The 21593-nt window shown below is 42.3% G+C and overlaps 2 non-coding genes and 1 gene segment (V, D, J or C); 2 read left to right on the forward strand and 1 right to left on the reverse strand.

Moving 5' to 3' along the window:
* LOC101435371 (immunoglobulin kappa variable 3-20-like) overlaps positions 1–21593 on the forward strand; it is a 225553-nt gene that overhangs the window by 167455 nt on the left and 36505 nt on the right.
* Positions 4882–5018, forward strand: LOC111760893 (small nucleolar RNA SNORA9). Its single transcript, XR_002794462.1, has one exon. It is a non-coding gene; the product is annotated as a small nucleolar RNA SNORA9 (small nucleolar RNA).
* Positions 14443–14549, reverse strand: LOC111762142 (U6 spliceosomal RNA). Its single transcript, XR_002795327.2, has one exon. It is a non-coding gene; the product is annotated as a U6 spliceosomal RNA (small nuclear RNA).

A 21593-nucleotide genomic window follows, 5' to 3' on the forward strand; every position in this document is an offset into this window, starting at 1 on the left:
CATGATCTCAATGATATGAAATAAGTAAACCAAACTGCCTCAGAGTGCTAGAGACTGGATGATAGGCTTAAAAGTAATTGGGGGGTAGAGGAATGATGTAAGCTGACACCTACATGGGTGAAATCTATGATAAGCTGGAAATAAATATTTGTAAAGGAAGGAATAAAATGGGAGCATAGGGTGACCTTTGGTTGGGGCTTTGCAGGCTTGAGGGGGGTTAGGGATGGGAGGATGGGAAATACTGCCCAAGAAAGTGGGGGGAGGTTGGGGGAACATACAAACATAGGAGATTTTCAGGTATATAGTTGAGAGTATAATGCTGAGAAAACTTTTTCAAAAATATAATAAGAGAGGTTATGTGTTTAAGATGCTTAAATGTGGTAATCCGATGCAGAACAGGCTCCTAGGGAGTGTGTGAGTGCTCATTTTGCCATAATGGGTTATATCATTGGATAGAGATCCATATAATGAGAGTGAAGGTATACCCACATCCTGCGGAGGACTGATGTTCTCAAATAGAGGGCATTGTATCTCTCGAGAGAAATGGTGGCTCCCAATATATTAGGGCAGTCATGCATGTCAAGCCCTCAACACAGTTGCAAATATCTCTGAACATGGCCCTTCAAGCAATGAAGATTTTTCTGTCTCTGTGGGCGCTAACAGGAGGGAGAAAGAGGTATTGAATAGATGGAACCAATGTAACTGTGTGGGCAATAGAAGTGTTCCACAAGATTACGCAAGGATGGATATAAGACATGTTAAATTACACCAAAAATATATAGTGGCTGGTAGGCTAAAATGTAAATCATAATGTAAAACATAAGATGACTAAAAATTTAAAAAATTGTATAGTCTAAAATATAAACCACAATGTAAACCCAAATGTTACCTTGTTTGAAAGCTATTGTCTCAATATCTGTACATCAGTTTCAGTTAATATAGTATGAATATGTAAAAAGATTATTGCTGTGGAAGGGAAAAGGGTTTTATGTAGGATATGTGGGAGTACTGTATATTGTATATATGAATTACTGTGATCCAAAACTTTTGTGAAGATAAGCTTAATAATTAGGAAAAGAAAAAGAAAAACAAAGGACTTAGACACTGAGGAAAGGATGGAAGAAGTTGCCTTGCCAATTTGAATACAGGGCAACACTTATTGCAGTGATGGAAGGGAAAACATCAAAAACAAAGCTTTTGCATTTTTTAATTTTTTGATACCCCAATTTATTTTTACCTTAATTTTTCTAAATTAATATGTATTCTATATCTAACCTTTAAACTCATCACTGTATTCCAGTTTACTATTAATGAAACCTGGCAATATATTGGGCTTCATTTTTGAAGAAGTTTTGGATCAGAGAGAGGTTGAACAATGGCAGGGGAGAAATACTGGTGTGGGGTGTTATTGACAGGGGACCCACAGTTGGCAAGGAGTTCTCCAGGGCATATATCCAGGGTACATAAAAATGTTTGGATATTTATATAGTGGTTACAATTAAAAAACAACAACTGAGGGAGTGCTGACTTCCTAGCCAGGGGAGCTCTATCACAGTCACTAAAGGAACAGCACAAATTCCCCAAGTACAACAGCAAAGACCAAAAAAGAAGGAAGGTCCAACAATGAGCCCATGACACTAATGACTATGCTGGTAAGCCTGTGCACCTGAAATAAGAACAAGGCCTAGAGGTGCAGGATGCCTAAGAGTTACCTCCTGAGAGTGTCCATGTTGGTCAAATATGGCCAGTCTTGAAGCCAAACTCAGCATGTAAATGTCTTGCCTTCCCCACAGTGTGGGACATAACTCCCTGGGATGAGCATCCCTGGTGCTGAGGTTTTACTACCAAGTACCAGCTGATGATGTAATTAGAAAATGTCCTTGAATAAAAGGGTCAATTTAGACCAGCAGAATATCAGTCTACATATAATACCAGGAGTTAAAAATGCTTTTGACTTGAATAAAAGGGGGAAATGGAAAGGACAAATGAGTTTATATGGTTATGAGTCTCCAAAAAGAGCCAGGAGGTTATCAGAGGGGTTGCTATTATGCATACCTCAGCAGAGTCCCAGAGACAGATAAAGCAGATAAAACCCTAGGTATTGGATCTTCTGAGGGCTACAGAGACCCATAGGTTCTATGGTCATGGCAAATGGAGTTCAGTGCCATGTCAGTTGGCCCTACATTGGAGTTTGTGTTTCTGTGTGATGGAGCTGGACTCAGATGTGATCTTTGTCCACAAGCCTCTCCTGTTACTTTTACTGAACTATTGTTGATGCTGGGATTTAATGTATACCCAGAGGACCTGAATCTCTGGACTGACCATGTGATAGCCAGGCCCTGAACCTCAACAGACTAGCAACTCCTACACTCTTGTCTATTGAACTTACCCCACTCAGCTAACATGGAGGTTAAGAAGGTCAACCACCACACCAGGGAGCCAAGAGTGCCTACAACTGAAAGCAGGAGAATTGCATCTAGGATCCAAGTGGAATCTGAGCCCCCTCTTGATATAGATGTGGAGTGGACACAACAATTCTAAGGTCCACAAGCTGGAGGAATAGTGTGTGGATTAGAGTGGACTTACTGATATTCTATTCATGAACTATTGTGATTAGTAATCGAAGAAAATGTGGCATTGGTGTGGAAAATGTGGCTATTTTGGCTGCTGGGGTTAGGGAGTGGGAGGAAGAGATGTGACATGGGGGCATTTTCAGGAGTTGGGGTTGTCCTGGGTGGTGCTGCAGGGACAGTTACCAGACATTGGATGTCCTCTCATGGCCCACTGAGTGGACTGTGGGAGTGTGTGGGCTATGGTGTGGACCATCGACCATGAGGTGCAGCAGTGCACAGCGATGTATTCCCCAAATGCAATGAATGTCTCATGATGATGGAGGAGGTTTTTGTTATGGGGGGAGGAGTGGGGTGAGGGGGGTGGGGGATATATGGGGACCTCATATTTTTTTAATATAACATTAAAAAAATAAAGATAAACAACAAAAAAAAATAACTAGGTAAAAATGTTTAGCAATAGTGCAAGTTAATGGTGGTAGGATGAGGTAGGAGATTCCTGTATGATGTTATATGTGTTTGTTTTGTAAGTTCACAATTATTATTATTATACATGTATTGTTTATATGTTTATGTATGAGTGATACACTTCAATAAATTTAAAAAAGTGTGAATGACCTGATAACAATTTCGTAGACTGAAATAATTGTTGACTTAATGTCGTCTGTTCATTCAACAGAAACTTTTAAGTGGCATCTGTTTGCTTGACTCAGAGAGTCTTTGCTACAAAGCAGTATAAAAATTCTAAATTGAAATATGTGTGTACCTGACATAGCTTCATGAAAGCTTCCAGGAAATCTATAAGACAAGCTAGGATCAAGTCAATCTAAAATTTGATTAAAAAGATGGGTTGAAATCTATTTGGGTAGCTTAGATATTCTTCTTAAATTCAATAAAAAATGACCATTAAGCATCTACTGGTTGTATGTTGGATGATATATATACATCAGATTTAATAATGTAACTACTGTGAATTATACAACTTTTTATTTTATATTAGAAAAAATAAGGGAATTATTGAAAATTTAATACCTGATATGAAGGAGTATCAGGTATTAAATTTGCACATGTCTTCTGTCTATTTCATATATCATTAGACAAGAGGGTCCTCCACAGATCTTTCCAGGATATTCCCATCTCTGTTCCTCATTTCTGCTCCTTGTTTGAAGTGATCCCCATGCACATGCCTAATGTCTTTCCACTTGCAAAAGTTATCAAGTCTACCTTGACCTTATAGACAGTTCATTCTTTCTTTGCAGTTGATATCTTTCTTTTAGCATCTTTTGCAATCTAGACAGATGAAGTATTACCCAAATCATAATTCATAGTTCCATTCAATTTAACAGATTTTTTTTCACATTACCATTTTACCTTTCCTCATGTAGTTTGTATACATAGCAAGATGAACCTGGGACATGACTGAACTCGTTGCTTGGAAATCCTCTAGGCTAAGTATCGAAGTTTATTGATTTCGAGTTCTGCTTTTTACACAAAAAACTCTCGGACAAAATTCAGCAATGTTTTGCACTTGAGGAGCTGAGTGCTCTTCTTTGCCAGTCCCATTGGGTTAGTTTCATAGCGATGCTGCAACAAAGGGCACAAACTTCGTGGCCGAAAACAGCAGAAACTGCCTGGGTCAGCTCGGGATTCCACCACCTGTCCACCAGCCACCTGGAAAATCTGCACCCTCAGCACAGTCTGTGAAGTCCAGGGAACCCCCGAGGGATGCTGGACCTGTCTGCCCCGCCTTCCCTTCCCTCCAGCTCCTGGAACAACCTCTGCTCGTGGCAGCCTGAGGCAGAGCTTTATTGAACTAAAAAGCAAACAGAAATGTCTTCTCTCATGGTCCTGGGGAGCAGAAGCTGGAAATCAGGGTGTTGCAGGTTTGGCTCCTCTGGAGGCTCAGAGGGAGAAACCACCCCTCCTCTCTCTGAGCTCCCGGGGCTTCCTTGCTGGAAGCCTTGGCGTTCCTAGGCTTGCAGATGTGTCCCTGCGCTCCCCACCTGACCTTCCTGAGCTGGGGTTTCCAATCGCCCCCTCCTTACTAGGACACCCGCCACTGGGTTAGGGCCACTCCCGTCCAACAGGACCTTATGTGAACTAAGTGCATGAGCAAAGACCCTATTTCTAAATAAGGCCACGTTCGTAGTATGGGGAGGTTCACACTTCAGTATACCCTTTCAGGGGACACAATTCAACCCACGACATCTGGCTTTACTTGTTGGGTCCTGGAGGTTCTGGTTTCAGAATGTTGCTTTCTGAAGAGAAGCTGACGCCAGGTTCATAGAAGAATTACAGAAGAACAAGGGGCCTGCAAGCCTCCAGCGTGCTTGGGTCTGCAGTGAAACCCTGTGCATTCCTACAGTGCTTGCCAGAACAGTTTTGAAACGGTTTGAGACCTTGCTCTGCTCCGTCTACAGAGCAAGCCAATAGGAATTTCAGACAATTGCTTGCCCCCTCCTGAATCTCGTGTACCCGGCGTTTTGTCTGCATTGTCGAATATTGCAGCCACCTGGCCATGTTTGGCTTGTTTAACGGAAAGTAAAATTTAAGATTCAGATTTTCAGAGGCTCTGAGTATACAGGATGTTCGATTAGAGAAAAGAAGGCTAAGTTTTTACTGAAGAGCTGAATGCCTGAGGAACTAGGGGAGGGTGAGGGCAGTACAAGCTGAATTTAATGAAAGAGCATTGGAGAGTCAGGTGAGAATGTCTGCTGAGCACCCATCTTGTGCCAAACCTGCTGACACTCAGCTTAGTATCAATGTTGAGGAATAGTTGTAGCTCCAGAACTGTGTGGGAGCAGAGGCTGAACATGTTGGACCTCAGCAGGGTTCCTGTTGGAGACAAACCTCGGCTGTCATGTCTTCCCACCATGGTTCTCCACACTTTGGAGTCTACCATTTCCCTGGTGTTTGAGCAGCAAAATTCCCATAATGCCAGAGCTGGAATATCCTTGAAAGCCTGTGCCTTCGGCGTCCATCAGGCTGTTCCATGGAATCTGTGCAGTGATGAGGAAGTTGATGTGGCTTAAGAAGTTGGGCACCTGCCTATCACATAGGAGTCCCCAGATTTGGTCCTGGTGCCTCATAAAGAAGACAGCAAGCTGATGCAATAAGATGATGCAATGAGGAAACACAGTGGGAGACATAACAAGCAACGAACGGGGGTGGATCAAGCACCTCCTTCCTACATGGGAGGTCCCGGGTTCAGTTCCCAATGCCTCCTAAGAAGAAAAGAAAATGAGCAGATAGTGTGAGTGCAAACAACAGGGAGGGGGAGGTAAATGACCTCCCCAAAAAGTCATTGGAATTTCTGATTCTTGGAGTAACACTGGTGGGTAGAGTGTCCAGCTGAGACTTAAGCCTTGGGTGGGGTGGGAGTGGTTGAATAAAGGTGGTTTTATATCTGTGGGGTGAAAAAGAAAGAGGGGAGCCCTTAATTGTTGAATGTGGCTCCCAGGGATGGCTGAGCAATTTTATATGATTTGAAGGGATGGTATTGAACCTTTCTGAACTCTACTCAGACTTTCTAAGTTTCAAAACTGTGGTAATAGTGAATATTCTTGAGAGAAAGGATGGCAAGGGGTCTCCCTATCCAGCTTTCCCACCACTGTGCTTTCCCACCCGCTGCTCTAGGTTTGAAAAGGCAAAGGAAAAAGAGTAGAATAATTGGATTATCAGTTGCTTGAGGGAAGGGATGCTGCCTTAGGTGTCTCCGTACTTCCTTAAGAGTGTTTGCTGAGAGCAAACTCAGTGAGTGTTAGCTGGATGGGTGGGTGAACGAGAGCGGAAGGCTCGGTGCCCACACAGGAGTGGGAGGAGAATCAGAGTGGGTTTATGCTCCCCCACCCCACCCCAATACGTGACGTTTCATACGTGGGCCCCCAGCGCTGTCCTTTGTGCCCTGCTGAAGCCTGCTCCCTTCTGTTTCCATACCTGGTGCCCCTCACTAGGGGGTGGAGGCGGGGAAGGAGCACGTCTGACCCCGTGGTCTGTGGAGCCCCGTTAGCGCTGGAAGGAGAGCAGTGGGGGCTTCAGAGGGCGGGTTCAGGCAGGAGGGATTTGATCCCTGCCCACCGTTTACCAGCTGTACGGCCTCGACCTGTTACTATTCTTCTCAGCCTCTCTTACCTGTAAACTGGGTCTTAGACATTCCTCTAGATGAACTTATTTTGAAATATAATATACATACAGAAAAGTGTGCAAGTCGTAATTGTACAGCTCTCACAAAGCAGCACTGTACAAAAAGAGGGCAGAATAGTGCCGAGCTCCAGACCCTCTTCTTGGCCCTCCCAGTCATCACCCCACCCCACATGATGAAAGAGGAACCCCATCCCAATGTCTAACTTTATTTTACTTCCCTCTGCTTTTGAATTTCGTATGGATAGAAACATATAGAATGTACCTTTTGCATTTGGTTTCCTCTGCTTAGCATCATGCTTATAAGATTCATCTACATTGTTGAGTGTAGTTGTGGGGTGTTGTGTCTCCTTACTGAGCTGTGTTCCAATGTGTAAGTATACCACAAGGTAATTATCCCTTTCACTGTTGTAGACATTTCAGTTATTTCCAGTTTTGGCTCTGAACACTATTGTATATATATATTTTTTGGTGGACAGGTGTTAGGAGTGGAACGATTCCATCTAGGAGTGGAACTGCTGGATTATGGAATGACCAGTCCTGAGCTGTATAGAACCTGCCTGAGAGTTTAATGTTCATTTTTAACCTCACAGGGTTGTGAGCATTAAAGTGCTTCTAAGGGCGCTTGGAAGACAGAAGGCCCCCAATACGCCTTTAAAAATGCAATCAAGGCGGCGGACTTGGCCCAGTGGTGAGGGTGTCCATCTACCACATGGGAGGTCCAAGGTTCAAACCCTGGGCCTCCTTGACCCGTGTGAAGCTGGCCCACGCACAGTGCTAATGCGCCCAAGGAGTTCCTTGCCGCGCTGGGGTGTTTCCAGCGTGGGGGTGTCCCACGCACAGGGAGTGTGCCCCGTGGGTAGGGCCGCCTAGCGCAAAGGAGGGTGCAGCCTGCCCAGGAAAGGTGCCCAACATACGGAGAGCTGACGCAACAAAAAGAAACACAGATTCCCGTGCCACTGGCAACAACAGAAGCGAACAAAGACGATGCAGCGAGTGGACACAGAGAACAGACAACCGGGGTGGGGGGAAGGGGAGAGAAACAAACAAATAAAAAAATCTTTAAAAATAAAAATAAAAATGTAACCAAGGCTTAATACTCTCCATTAATTTGAAGTACCACAATGGACTTAAACATTTTCTTATTGCTTGTTCATTTAGGTGGTTTCTGTTTTTTCTTTTTTTTTTTTAATATTATACTGCAGGGAATGACTCTCCTTATAGCTGTTTCCTGCTGAAAACTTGCTTGGGTTAAGTTCTCAGGAGAGGTTTAACGGGATCAAGCATGTGTAACTTTGAGAACTTCCTCCCTGGAAAGACCACATGGGATGGCTGAGAAGGGAAAGCAAGGCAGCCTCTCATGCCCTGTGCGGTGGAGCAGGCTCTGAAGACAGGTGGGCTTTTATAGAGGGCAGGGTAGAGGACGGATTTCTTAAATGGTGGTGTCCTTGGGGTAACTAATGACTTAGTTCCTTAGAAGAAAAAATGGACAATTTGAAAAACAACGTATTACAACATTAAGTCAGGAAAGAGAAACCACAGGTGCAAAGCATTTTCATTTACTTTATTGGTTCATTCTTTTTTGTTCTTTTTCCCCAAATATTAGGATCTCTAACCTAAAGGGGCAGGGGAAGCTGAGCTGGGGAGGGGCTGCAGGACTGAGAGGCTCGGGCTTCTCTGGGGAGAGGGCAGCGCCCTGGGCCCGGGCGGCCTCGCAGGCTCCAGCCTGGTTCCTGGTGAAGCTCTTGACCAGCAGGAGCGCAGGCCCTCGGGGTGACCTGCAGTCCTTCTTGGTGTGGGCGCTGTGCTTGGCCGCGGGCGGCGTCAGGACGCTGTGGAGGTGGAGGTGCCGTCCTCGCTGTCCTGCTCCAGGCGCTGCTCTGGACGTCCTTGGTCCGCTCGTCTCCGTCCACCTTCAGGTGACCTTGGCGTTACCGGGACAGTAGCCGTTCACAGGCACAGGACGGAGGCCGTTCCAGAAGTGAGCTGCTCCAGGGACGGGGGAAGAGGAAGGGACAGGCTGGCCACGCTCCCTGGGGAGGGAAGCACAGAGGGGTGGTCAGGCGGGGCGTGGGGACAGACAGACAGACAGACAACATGCCTACTCCGTGTCAGTGCAGCCATGAGCCCAGGAGGCCCCGTGCAGGGCTCAAGGGTTCTGAGTCTCTGCTCTTCGCCACCTACCCATTTTTTTAAAAAAGTTTCTCATATGCTCCCCCCACTCCTCCCACATCAACAACCTCCGTCTCCTGTGGCTCTTTCCTTGCGTTCGGGTGGCTCATCGCTGCTCTAACTCTGACACCACCTGAGGTCTCCTGGCTCGCTGGTCTGACCTCACCTTCTGTCCTTCCCCTGCTCTCCTTGCCTTGTGCAGTGATCTCAGTGCCATGGGCAGAGAAACCCACACCTCTTCTTCCGACCCTCCTTCAGAACCCAGGACAGGTGTGGGCTGTCCCCGTGGAGGAAGAAGAGGCAGCAGCCGCTGGGGAAGGCTCCGGCTCCCACTGCCACGTCCCCCTTCCAGAGCTGCCCTAGGCTCGAGGCTGCCCCCGCCCCGTGCTTCCCCCGCCGTGGCAGGGCTGGAGGCACCCTGCAGAGTGGGTCCCAAGCCCGTGTCTGCTCCTGGAGCGGGGAGGCCCCTTTGCCTTCTGGGCCCTGCCACCCACTCTCCCCTCCCCAGAGGCTCTAGGTGAGTCCTGGGCCCTGGCCCGAGTCTCTAACTGAGCGGGGCTGATGTTCAGCCAGCCCAGGGGTGCTGAGATGATTTGGGGTCCACTGTGACCTTGGCCACCTGCCCAGGAGGAGCTGGTTGGCTTCAGTTCTGACCTTGAGCAGCTGCGATATGGCCCCTGGAAATGCCCCTTGTGTTCCAGCCCTGAGTGGGACACCAAGTCCCCAACAGCCCACTCAGTTTGCTTTCATTTAAAGCATAAAAGTCCAGAATCCTTTTCTAGGAGTCATCAGATAAATTTATGGTTCTTATGAAGCTACCCAAGCAGTTCAATATAAGATACTGAACTTTTAACTTTCTCTTTTAAATTTACATGACTAATTTTTCCAGGGCCTTGCATAAGTTAGCCTCGCAGAAAAATAATATGATCTCTAGAAATTAAGGAGAGGCAAAACATTCTGTGATATTCCCATCTGGGTTTCCCTACTCGTTAAAACATCAAACAATTATTCCCTTAGATCGGAGCATTATTTCAAATAATCATATTAGCTTTTAATAGAGTTTTAAAGGTCATAAATACTCCTGCCAAGTTTGTCTAGACCAGAATAATCCCCCTTAAACATCACTTTTGAAATCAGCTGCTGCTAAGTAAAGCCAAATTAATAAACTCTTTTAGAGGTGATGGGATTAAAATATCTAGATTAAAATTTTTCTATCAAAGAATTAAGGTACTGAAAATATGCTTATGTTAAATTATTAATGACATATATAAATAATTAGATATTTTTTACAACTGAAATATCGTACTCCTACCCAAATCAGTTACATTTTTGAAAATTAAAAACATCACAAATTTAGCTTATTTCTATTTATCGGTTAATATGTATTAATGATATTTGATGTGAACTCAGTAAAATTTATGAAGACCTGAGAGGTTAGACTGCTGGCATTGAATCTGATTTTTCTGCTGTGGAGTTTGACCTGAAAGACTTATATACATTTATCTCTTTCGGACTATGCTTTTATCATTTAAATAAATTTTATCACAGGTATTGAAATAATTTATATGTCACTGAAAAAGATTGCATTCCACTCTTTATAGTCCCCTAGTGAAAATTAAGGGTATATAATAATAGGAATGAATGTGAACTTTATATCTAAATCTCTAACAAGTTGATATGTTACCTGTTTTTCCCACGTTAGCTAATGTCCACCACATTTCATGAGTGGCATTATTTGTATCACTGTGTGTCATGAAGAGCAGGCCATGGCAAATTTAAACGGATCATTGCCGGGTTGCTGCAGACCTTAGCAGCCAGTCACTCACTGCCACACGAGCGCCATGGCCATGGAAGTCACTCAATCATGAAGAAATACTGCCAAGAAGATTATGGCCCATGCTAGCCGTGCCACGGTCTCCTTGGCGGTATAAAAATGTGGCCACTCTTTAAAGTAAAATGTTTCCTGCTTTTCTACAAGTCCATGGCCAATTAAAAATGCAGTAATTTTACTTTCCTTCATTTAAACATTTCTTTGAAACTAGGCTTTTGGGGACAACAGTCTTGCCACCATTATCATAAAAGATCATTTCATGTTCAGTCTCATAGGCCTGCTTCCTATAAAAGAACATGAACATTCTAAGCTGATTTTGACAGTCTACCACTCAGACTCTAAAAAATGACATTAAGCCACCTCTTCTACTTTACAACTGGGTATACTTTTCTAGCTTTTTGCTGGCTTTTAGTTCACACTATTGATTTTTCTACTTGTAAAATAATTCTCAGGCAGAAGAGAGAACACAGACTAAGAAATACATTTCTTTCCTTTTCTTAATCATATATGATGAGCAAAACACCAATAAAATATTAGGCAAAGCCCAACGAAAATGAAATTACTTTTGTTCTTTATAATTCCAAGAGTTCTTCATTAATCTACACACGTTTTTCTGAGTTATTTAATTTAGATCAATTTTCATCATTTTTTCTGTCTTCAAATCTAATTTTGGAACTGAGTCTAACTTTCTTAAACTGATGACAAATCTGAAATGTTCTCAATTATTATCACTACAAAACTTATGCTTAAGCCTCTATTAGACAATACTGGCAATTAGACATACATTTCAGAAAGCAGTGGAGAGAAATTACTTACGTTTAATCTCCAGATGGTTCCTTCGGCCAAAGGTGATCCACAGTATTAGCTTAATTACTTTCTCCTCAACAAAAATACCTTCCTGTTGCCATTCCTACTATATTGTCTGATACGGAGAAAATCTGGCCATTTAAATGCTGCATCAACTGAGTAGCTCTACGTTCTTCCTTGAGATGAACCGATTGTCAGCCCCTTACTCATCTGCTTTCAGGGAGAATCCCATTCTCCTTAGAACTGACCTCAACCCATATCCCAAATATGAAAAGCCCCCAATTTCACAAATTTACAAGAAAACAGTTAGAGAAGGGCTCTTACGTTTGAGCTCCACCTTGGTCCCCTGGCCGAAGGTGAGCCACAGTGATAGGACCCACACTTCCCCCTCAACAAAAACCTCCTCTTTTTTAACCTAATCAGACTAGATTGGCTAATTTGGAGGGAATTCCAGCTCTTTCTTTCTCATTCTCCCTACAAACCATAGTCACCTTAAAAAAATCCAACAATTTGTTGGCTCACCTAATTGGCAGATTTTCTGCCATTTACTTTTGGGTCACTAGGAATGGTTAATTTAGCCTAAATATCACAAATTCACACAAATGTTACAACACTGCAAAAACTTCACAAATAATGGAGGAAAAATGTACTTACATTTCATTTCCAATTTGGTCCTTTGGCCAAAAGTGAACCATAGTGCTTCTTCTTAAGTTTCCTCCTCTACAAAAATCTTCCCTGAGAGGGGCACCAAGATCCCTTCTCCAATTAAATTATTTTGATTTGGAAATCAGAAAAATTAGCCATCAGCTACCCTTCTGGGGAACAATTTTCCCTTCTCTATATCTAACCTAGGAATGAAATTTTTTACATCCCTGGCCTGCACCATGATACACAAGAAGGAACAAAAAGCAAATCCAATGGACAGAAACAGTAAGAAACAGTTGGAAACATAACATACATTTGATTTCCAGCTTGGTTCCCTTGCCAAAATTGTACACACAGTGGTTTCTCTTAATCTCTCACTCATACAAAAACTGAGTTTCTCTTTCTGACCATTACACAGTGGTTTCTCTTAATCTCTCACTCATACAAAAACTGAGTTTCTCTTTCTGACCATTGAGCAAGGCTCTGTTCAGAATCTGTGATGATGCTCCCCAGTAAATTTCTGAAACTATCACTCAAGCAAGTTATTCTCACCCAGTGACTGAATCTTGTCCTTCAGAGAAACAGAGAAAATGTGCACTCGATTCTCTAGTTTGCTTACAGGCTTTATCTTTATCTTTACCCCGTAGGATATCAGAGTCTGGCTGCAAAGAGTGAGCTTATAGGTCATTTTATAACACAAAGATCACAAGACGCAGACAGCTGAGGGAGGAAAGTTTGGATTTTACTCACGTTTGATTTCCATCTTGGTCCCTTGGCAGAACATCCAAGCCCGTGATATTTCTCTGATTTCTTGCTGTACAAAAACCCTTCTCATTGAAGTGCAACAGAGCCTGGCTCAGCTGCTGAATCTTATCTCCCTTTTCCAGCAGGTGCGGGAGCCATGGACTTTCCTGACAGACGGAAATGTTTGTTTCCTTAGGTGAAATCTGAAGTCCTAGAGATTAATACGTTTTTGTCCATGGCCCAACATTCCCTTTCTCTAGCATTTTACCACATCAGGATTGCTTTCCTCCCTCCTTCCCCTAATGTAGGCTGAATGTAAATTGGGAAGAAAAAACAAGCAAAATAAAAAGATTGCCACCTCTTCACACCTTCTCCAGATGGGGAGAGGTGGTTTGCAAATGATAACCCTCATTCACTGTAATTAAGAAACTTGTTAGCGTCTCTAAGTTAAGATTAATGCCAGCCTGTCTTCCTGCTGGAACTTTTCCTTGGCCATGATGCTGTTTCTAAACAGACAGACTAACTGTATACCAATCCAAGGCATATACATTTCTTTGAAATGTACTTGCTATTAAGCAACTGATGATGTGATATGAAAATGAAGGTAAAGAGTAGGCAAGTAGATTTTATTTTGGCTGATTGTTCTCTTGTCGTAGGGCAGGTAAAGCTCATAACAGGTGCCACCATTTCTGCGGAGCTCACCCAGGTCCTTGCTGTCTTTGGGCTGCCAGGGAATCATGGCATGCCACGGCATTTCCATAGGAACACAAGCAGGGATACCAAAACCTCACATTGTTTTGTGAACAGCTTCATCTACTGTCGTCTTGTTTCCCTTGTAACCCTCCACTCCCACCCTCAGAATACGTTGCTCCCACCAGCCTAAACTGCTTAAAGATCTTTTGTGGCCTTCAGCATTTAGAAAATACTTCCTCTACTTGACAAAACCTTTGCCTACTTGGGTCAGAATGTGAACACCTAATTGTTTCTAAGACTCATGTCTCCTGGATTATCTGTAAGCAGCTGACCAAATCATGCAGAGCACAGAGGCAGGCAATTGGGCCTAGAACACCTAATTGCTCTTATCAGCATCAGATTCTTTCCACTCTACTAGACTGTCAGATGGTTGATATTTTATTTCCATTGTATTCTTAAGGGAGTCCCTTATATACATATTTTTAAATTTAATTTTAAATTTTTTAAATGTTACATTAAAAAATCTATGATGTCCCCATATAGCCCCCACCCCCTTCACCCCACTACTCCCACATCAACAACCTTTAATCATCGTGGCACATTCATTGCATTTGGTGAATACATTTTGGAGCACTGCTGTACCACATGGATAGTGGTTTACACTGTAGCTTACATTCTCACCCAGTCCACCTAGTGGGCCATGGCAGGACATGCAATGTCCAGCAACTGTCCATGCAGTACCACCCAGGACAACTCCAAGTCCTGAAAATGTCCCCACATCATAATTCTTCTTCCCTTTCCCTACCCTCAGCACCTGCCATGGCCACTTTCTCCACATTAAAAAATATGGAACGCTTCACTAATTTGCGTGTCATCCTTGTGCAGGGACCATGCTAATCTCCTCTGTATTGTTCCAATTTTAGTATATGTGCTGCCAAAGTGAGCACTATATATTTTTAATGTAACATTTATGTAATCTAAAGTTTCTTTAAAAATAAAAAAATTAAAAATAATTTGTCTTGGAGATTTAGGGGATGTCTTAAATCCACTCTCATAGCCTTGGTTCTCCTTTGACTGGTGCCTCTGTGTGCTAGTTAGGGTTGAGCTAGGCTGCTTCCTGATTCTCCCACTCATCCTCCTCAGTGCACAGGTAAGTCCTGCTGGTCTGTTGCTGGGAAGAAGCAGCAAGGTGCACTGTCTCCCATTCCCCACACTGCCCTGGTAATCCTGACAGAGACCTAGATAAAGTTCCAACAAAGAAGAGCAGATAGGATGAAGGCAGACCAGGAGGAAAGTAAAGAGATTGAAACCCTTGTCCATGAGGACTTTATGTCAGTATTTCATGCTCTCAAAATCTTTGAAATCAGAGGAAAAATAGAAAATTGCTAAATTTATTTCACAGTTGGAGAATCATGATTGGAATTCATTTAGCAGAAAACAAATTTTGAGGAAAACCTCAAAGATTTAACTTATGTGATCAAACTGATGGAGAAACAGGAATCTGGAAACTTCTATTATTTTGTGTGAGCAGGACTAGCCCTTGAACCAGGCAGTGCTAGTTGTCTGCACAGAGCTGGGGAAAGCCCACCTCATTCTTCATGGGCTTAGGTTGGGTGAGGTGGCCAGTGGAATGTAGAATCACATGGAGTAGCATCTGTCCATGTTCAGAGACCTTGGCTCTCCCCTTCAGGCTGTGTGGACAGTAATGGACATAAAAAGGGGTAATGTTAGTAGACACAGAACAGCAACAGGATTTAACACTTCCAAACCACTTGAAGGAACAAGATGTGCAAAGATAACTAAACCAATCCAGCCAAATTCTGGACAGGGTAATCAAACCCAAGAGGAAAGTATGATAAATAGAAATACTAAATGAGATGGAAGGACCAAGTCCAAACATAACAGTCAAACTATAATTAGGGGTTTTAAAAAACTATCTTACCCAGGTCAGCTAACAGGAAGGTGAAGATGGTCAACCACCACACCAGGGAACCAAGAGTGTCTACCACTGCAAACAGGAGAATTGCATCCATCAGCCATGTGGTATTTAAGCCACATCTCGATATAAAGGTGGCTCATACATCACCATCCAGGGTCCACAGGATTGAGGAATAAAATATTTATTAGAGTGGACTTATCGGTATTCGACTATAGAACAATTGTGACTCTAGCAATGGAAGAAATGGTATCATTGAAGTGGAGACAGTGGCCATGGGCATTTCTGAAGACAAGGAGAAGAAAGAAGAGGTGTGATGTGGGGACATTTTCAGGACTTTGAATTGTCCTAAATGATATTGCAGGGACAGATGCAGGACATTATATGTCCTGCTATAACCCACTGAATGTACTCAGGGAGAGTGTAAACTGCAATGTAAACTATAATCCATCAGTGTAGCAGTGCTCCAAAATGTATTCATCAAATGCAATGAATGTGCCACAATGATGAAAGAGGTTGTTATGCAGTGAATAGGAAGACTAAGCATTATTAAGATGTCTATCTTACCAAAACTGATCTACAAATTGAATGCAATTCCAATAAAAATGAACACAGCATTCTTTAATGAACTAGAAAAACTATTTATTTGGAAAGGAAAGAGGCCTCGAATAGCCAAAGACATATTCGAAAAGAAAAATGAAACTTGGGGAATAACACTACCTGACTTCTAAACATACTACAAAGCTACAGTAATGAAAACAGCATCAAATAATTTTTGTAAAGAATACTTAAAAATAGAACAAATCAGTATATATTGTTAGTTTTATAAAGAATAAGATTACAATATTGTTAGAATAATGTATATTTAATATTAACATGTTCACATATTTATTTTATGATATAGAATATATACTGTTTAAAATATAACATATAGTAATTCATATGGTAAATTATTAAATTAACAGTAGTTTTCTATATTTAAAATATAATATTTGCATGTTGATGGGAATGATGCTAAGAGAGGTGAACATTGATAGTTCAGAAAGAGGGGTGGACACAATAAGAAATATCCTAGAATAGATGAGAGGGATGGGATCTGAGGGTCTGGCCTAACAAAACAGGACTGTCTGCTCATCTACAATAACTGGAAGGAAGGCAGAGCAGGGGGACATAGGCATCCCTGGATCAAAGGAAACTTGGGAGGGACTTGTGCACTTTTCCTCTTTATTAAACTTTAAAAAAAATTTTTTTTTAATTTTTTCTCTAGTTAGGCCAGTAATTTATTCAGGTAGGGAAGGAAGAGAAATGAGAGAAAGTAACAGATCATGGATGGGTCCCAGGTAGAAAGGAAGGGGCTGAAAAGTGATAAAGTGGGCTAATTTACAGACAGCAATTTCCCATTATGGATTACAAATGCCCAAGTTTGACTTGCATATTGATCCATATGGGGGAAATAGCAAGAGCAGGGCAGGACCTGCACCAGACAGCCACTGGGACAGGTTGAAGGCGCTGGCGGTAAGTATGAACACAGAGAAGAGATAAAATGGCGGCAAGGGGTTGCCTTTGGATGGGGCTTTGCGGGTTTGAGGGGGGCTGGGGATGGGCGGATGGGTAATATTGCCCAAAAAGTGGGGGGAGGGAGGGGTAGCATACGAACACAGGAGAGTGTCAGGTGTTGGTTGAGAGTAAAATGCTGAGAAAATCGTATCAAAATATAATTAAGAGGGTTACCTGTTTAGGATGCTCGGAAGGGATGGTCTGATGCGGGACGGGCTCCTGGGGAATGTCTGAATGCCCATTTTGCCAGAGTGGGTGATACCACTGGGTAGAGACCCAAGTAGTGAGAGTGGGGGTAGACCCACATCCTGGGGAGGACTAATGCCATCAAATAGAGGGAACTGTATCTCTCGAGAGAAAGGGTGGCTCCCAGGGCATTGGGGCAGCTGAGCAAGTTAGGACCTGAACACTGTTGCAAGTATCTCTGGACATGGCTCCTCGGGAAACAGAGGTTGGCTGTCACTGTGGGCATCAAGGGGATGGGAAAATGGATGTTAAATGTGTGGAACCAAGGTAAATGTGGGGTAAGAGAGGAGTTTCGTGAGAGTACACAAGGATGGATATAAAATATGTAATATTACATCATAAACATATAGGGGATGACAGAATGATAATGTAAACCATAATGTAAAACATAGGATAACTAAAAATGTTAGAAAACTGCATGTCCTAAAGTATGCACCACAATGTAAGCACAGATGTCACCTGGTTTGAAAGCTATTGTCTCAGACTCTGTACATCACTTTAAGTAAATATGTTGTGAATAGGTTGTAAGAGTATCGCTGTGGAAGGGAAAAGGTTTTGTGGTGGATGTGTGGGAGTGCTGTATATTGTATACATGAATTGCTGTGGTCTAGGGCTTTTGTGAAGAGAAGTTCAATAATTAGGGGAAAAAAAAGGAAAAGAAAAAGATAGGATGTAGAATTTTTCCAAGTCAACACGTATTCTATATCTAACCTTTAAACCCATCGCTATATCCCATTTTGTTAGTAAGAGATCCTGACATGATATTGGGGCTTCAATATTCAGGAAGTTCTGGATCCCAGAGTGGTCCAACAATGGCAGCGGAGGAATACTGGTATAGGATACTATAGACAGGGAATATATGGTAGACAGGGAGCTATACAGGGCATATGTCCAGGGTGCATGTTAATGTTTGGATATATTCATAGTGGCAACAATTAAAAACTACAGCTGGGGGGGGTAGTGGGTCCCTGGCCGGGGGTGCTGTGCCGTGGTCCCTAGGGGAGCAGCGGCAGTCCCCCAAGTGCAGCGACAAGGACCGAGAAGGAATGAGGGTCCAACAGTGAGCCCCTGATACTAATGACTATGCTTGTGAGCCTATATGCCTGAAATAAGAACAAGGCCCAGAGCAGCACTGTGCCTGGGAATTTCCTCCTGACAGCCTTCATGTTACTCACATGAGGCCAGTCTCGAAGCCTAACTCAGCATCTAAATGCAATGCCTTCCCCCCAGTGTGGGACATGATACCCGGGGATGAGCCTCCCTGGCACCGAGGGATCACTATCAACTAACAACTGATAATGCAACTGGAAAATGACCTTGAATTGAAGGTTCAATGCAGATCAGTAGAATATCCCTGTCTACATAGAATAATATGACTTTAAAATGCTATTTGACCTAATGTAAGGGGGAAATAGAAAGGAGAAATGAGTTTATATGGCTATGAGTCTCTAAAAAAAAAGAGTCTGGAGGCTGTCAGAAGGATTGCCCTTATGTACAACTGAGCAGAGTCTAAGAGATAGATAAAGTAGATACAATCCCCAGGTATTGGTTCCTTTGAGGGCTGCCTGCTTTTTAAACCATTAATTAATCCACCCCTTTGCTAATGGCAGTGCAGGAGTTCCAACTGTTTGCTGTTTTGATTGATTGCCACACTCATCAATCCCCCAGGAAATCCCAATGATAAAGTCTTTGGGGAATATCTGGGCTTCTCCTGGCTTCTGGAGGAAATCTCATTCTAAGTGGCAGAATCTTGTGTGTGGGGGGAGTCTTCCAGCAGCCACCTTGGGGTTGTTGATGTCCATGTGGACTCTCTACCAGTTGTGTATTGAGGATTCAGTACTAAGGTAGTATATTGAAGATACAGTACTACTGGATGTTGAATTTACACTTTTAGATACTTTTACTGAAGAGCTTCACATCTTCATCCTACTCCCAGTCACTCTCTGGTCTTTTCATTTCAACCTCAAGAATTGCTTTAGCAATTTTTTATTGTCTGTTAAAAAAAGATGCATCTGTCACCCAAAGCATCATATTAAAATAATATAATATAAATATACCCCACTTTCCACACCCCACACTTCTCCCACATTGAAATCGTCTTTCATTAGTGTAGTACATTCATTTCTCTTGATGAGTACTTTTTTGAGCACTGCTACACAGCATAGATTATAGTCTATATTGTAGTTTACACACTCTCCCTCTCCATTCAGTGGGTTATGGCAGGATATATAACGTTCTGCATCTGTCCCTGTGATATCACTGAGGACAACTCCCAGTCCTGAAAATGCCCCCACATCACACATATTTTTCCCTTCTCCCTGTCTTCAGCAACTCCTGTGACCACTGTCTCCACATCAATGATATAATTTCTTCCAATGCTGGAGTCACAATAAGTCTATAGGAGAATACCGGTAAACCCACGCTAATCCATATTTTATTCCTCCATCCTGAGGACCCCAGGATGGCAATGTCCATTCCACTTCTAAATTGAGAGGAGACTTAGAGGTCACATGTCCTTTAGCAGTTATTTTAGGCAGGCATTTGTTGATGAATACACTCAGTTTCTATTCCTTTGTGAATATTTAGCCTCTCTCCTTTTTGAAGGCGGTTTTGTTGAAGAAAGACTTTGGCTGACAGGGGTTCTCTTTCAGTGCCTTAAATATATCATGCCATTGCCTTCTCAACTTCATGTTGTCTGATGAGAGAATCAGCACTTAGTCTTATTGGGGATGCCTTTACATGACAAAATTGTTTTTCTCTTGCTGCTTTCAGAATTCTTTCTTTATCCATGGATTTGACATTCTGATTAGTATGTGTCTTGGTGTAGGTTTCTTAGTGTTTTTTCTGTTCACAATATGTTGCACTTCTTGGACATGTATATTTATGTCTTTCATAAGACTTGGGAAATTTTCATCCAATATTTCCTCAAATATTTTTTCTGCCCCTTTTCTATCCTCTACTCCTGGGACACCCATGATGCATATGTTTGTACACATTATGTTGTCATTCAAGTCCCAGGGACACTGCTCAATTTTTTGTATTTTTTATCTTTGTGTTTTTCTGACTGTATGATTTTTTTGTCCTGTCACATCATTTTTCTAATTATTTCTTTCTTCTATTAAAAGGTGTTATTGTATGCCTTTAGCGAATTTTGAATCTCAACTATAGTGCATTTCTTCACAGTAATTTTTGTCATGATTCTTTTCATACTTATAAATTCTTCTTTATATTCATAATTTATAATATTACTCTATATCCACTATCAGTTTATTTTTATCCATATTTTCCTTCATCTTGAATTAATTTAGTAGATTTGTTTGAAATTCTTTGAGTAGTTGGTCCCAATTCTTTGTATCCTCTGGAATTTAAATTGTTTCCTTGACTGAGCCATATATTTCTTTTTCTTAGCATGGGTTGTTATTATTTTTGCACAAATCTGGGCATCAGCTTACTTTGATGTTCTAACACTGAAGCTCAATTTATCTTTATTGCCTAAGGTATTATGGTTGTTTTGAATTCTGTAAAGACTGTTTTGATGCTTGGTGCAGCTTATTCTGATCCTTTAGAGTACCCTATGTGCAACAGTCCAGATTTTGCCAGCTCTTTTGTACTTTATTCTTTCCCTAGATTATTTGGTACAATTTTTAAGTTGGCCTTTTAGTGTGCAATTGTTTCACCTCCAGGGGAAAGCTTCCTATTCTCTGTTCTTTCCCTTGGAATCTTACTCTTTTCTGTTTGTTTGTTTTTTATGTGTGCAGAATTTTCTCCCCAGTTCCCATGATTTGTTTAAATTCTCTACCTTACTCAGTGCCTCCTTTTCATTACACTTTTAGTTCTGGGACCTATCACAGGGGGTCAGATGGGGTCATTCAGGAAGGTCTGTTTTGTCTTTACATGGTCTAAGCAAACAGATCCTGGCTTGAATGCATGTACTTCTTGCCAACAATTCTCCTGCAGTCTCTTTTTGCCCTTTGACACTCCTCCACTGCTTCTGTTCTGTCCTGGGTCCCTTTAGATCTGGGGCCCTTTCCTTGGATATATGTAGGATTTTAACTCACTGCTGTGAGTGGCTCTATGGTCATTATTCATGTTAGGAGGGTCTCAGGCCATGGTGTCTCTCTGTGACTCTTAATCTGTATAGAACCAAGTGATGGGGAGGGGTCTGGATTGGTGGTTCTGGAATGTAAATCTCCAAACTGATTTTGTATTTTTTTTCTTTATCTTTGATTCAGTGTTTTTTGGATTTCTTCTC

Source organism: Dasypus novemcinctus, chromosome 17, assembly GCF_030445035.2.
Source record: "Dasypus novemcinctus isolate mDasNov1 chromosome 17, mDasNov1.1.hap2, whole genome shotgun sequence".
NCBI lineage: Eukaryota > Metazoa > Chordata > Mammalia > Cingulata > Dasypodidae > Dasypus > Dasypus novemcinctus.